This window comes from Rousettus aegyptiacus, unplaced genomic scaffold, assembly GCF_014176215.1.
Source record: "Rousettus aegyptiacus isolate mRouAeg1 unplaced genomic scaffold, mRouAeg1.p scaffold_m13_p_9, whole genome shotgun sequence".
NCBI classification, from domain to species: domain Eukaryota; kingdom Metazoa; phylum Chordata; class Mammalia; order Chiroptera; family Pteropodidae; genus Rousettus; species Rousettus aegyptiacus.
Genome location: NW_023416312.1, coordinates 67,788,621 through 67,790,886, shown reverse-complemented (window position 1 = coordinate 67,790,886; position 2,266 = coordinate 67,788,621).

Here is a 2,266-nt window from a genome sequence, read left to right as displayed (position 1 = left end):
CTTTGTTGTTGATTTTTGATAACTTTAATTCAATGTGTCTTGGTGAAGGCCTTTTGGGGTGAGATAATTGGGTGTTCTGTTCACTTGAATTCCAAAGTTCAGCTCATTCCTTAGATTTGGGATATTCTTGTCCATTATTTGTCTGAAAATGCTTTCTAGTCTCTGCTCCTTTTCCTCACCTTCAATTATGCCCATTCTTGTTACCTCTCCTGGTGGTATCAGCTAGTTCTTGAATTTCTCTTTCATTATTTTTCATTTTTCAGTTTCTCTCTTCTTTCTTCTGATTTATTTCTAGATTGTTGTCTTCGATATCACTGATCCTTTTCTCCATTTGGTTGACTCTATTTCCAAGCTTGGTATTTCATTATTCTACTCTTGCAGTGTGTTCCTCATCTCCAGAAGTTCTAGTTGGTTCTTTTTGAGAGTTTTAATCTCCTTGCTCTGTTCATCTAGGTGTTTTTTCAATTCCTGAAATTATTGATATGACTCATTTTGGAACTCTCTGAGTATTTTCAGAAATACCATCCTGAATTTTATGTCATTTAAGTTGCATATTTCTATGTCTGTAAGCTTATTTTCTGGAAATTTTTATCTTTTTTTATGAGATGCCTTGTCACCTTGGTTGTTCATGATGTTTAGTGGACTATTTCTCTACCTGGACATTGATGAAAATATATTCTGCTTTTTTTCCCCCCAAAAAAGAGATTTATTATATAAAAGTCTCTCTTAGACTGCTGCAAAGAAGGCACTTTTGTTTTGGTTTCCAATGGTTGGCGTCTAAGCCTCTTGGACTTCTGCTCTATATAAAGCCTTAAAAATGCTTTTATTATTTTCTGGTAGATATTTAATTACTCTCATTACTCTCCATTTTAGTCCCAGTCAGTGTTAGCAACAGTTTCAGTAGCCTTTGCTCAGATTCTCCTGGGGCTCTGCCCAATGTTTGGTCTCAGAGGGTATGGGATAAGGGCCCCTCTGGGTTGGGAGTTGAGGGCTGAGTCCCAGCCTCAGTTTTGCAAGCACAGCCAGTAAAAGTCAACTGTTTTTTTTCCTTCTGTCCTGTTTCTGTGCTTTCTTCCCTAATGACTGGCCCCTGCCGCCGGCTGCATAGAACACACAGCTTTCCCACCCAGGGCTGTTCAGGCATCTTGCCACTCCTTCTCCCCTCTCCCTCCTCCTACCAGTATCTCTTGTGGCTGCAAGAGGCCGATTCTTTATTTCTCCCAGTTCACCGCCTGATACCCAGGGTTCTAGGCTGTGCTAGCTTTTATGTGCAGATCTCATGCTCAGACATGCTGGTGTGCAGGTTGGGTGTTTTTTGTTGAGTTTTAGATATTCAGCTTATTGTTGTTTCAAGGGGAGAGAACTGGGGTCATCTCTCGCTTCACCATGTTTCCAAATATCCCTAGAAAGAAATTTAAACCAAGAGATAAAAGATTTATACTTCAAAAATTATAACGTGGAAGAAATAAACTGTAGAATATACAAATAAATAGAAGCATATACTGTTCTCATGGATAGGAAGAATTAACATCATTAAAATGTCCATACTACCCAAAGGATTCTACAGTTTCAATGCAATCCCTATCAAAAAACCAATGACATTTTTCAGATAATTACAACAAATAATTGCAAGCCACAAAGACCCTGAATAGCCACAGAAATCTTGAGAAAGAAGATTGGAGGTATCACAATACCTGATACTAAACTATACTACAAGGCTATAGTAATCAAAACAGCATGGTGCTGACTTAAAAACTGACACACAGATCAATAGGCCAGAATAGAGGGTCAAGAAATAAACCCATAGCTATATGGTCAATTAATCTATGGTAAAGGAGAAAAATGTATACAATAGAGTAAAGACAGTTTATTTAATAAATGGTGTTGGGAAACCTTGATAGATACATGCAAAAAATAAAACTAGATCACATTCTTACACCATACATGAGAATAAACTCAAACGAATTAAAGACCCCAAACCATAAAACCCCTAGAAGAGAACATAGGCAGAAACTCTCTGACATTGCTTTTAGTAACATTTTTTTTCTGATATATCTCTGTGGGCAAGGGAAACAAAAGAAATAATAAATGAATGATACTACATCAGACTAAAAAGCATTTGCACAGCAAAGGAAACCATCAAGAAAACAGAAAGTTAACCTACTGAATAGGAGAAAATATTCACTCAATGGAACATCTGATAAGGGGTCAATATCCAAAATTTATAAAATATTCATACCATTCAATACAAAAAAATCTCAGACAA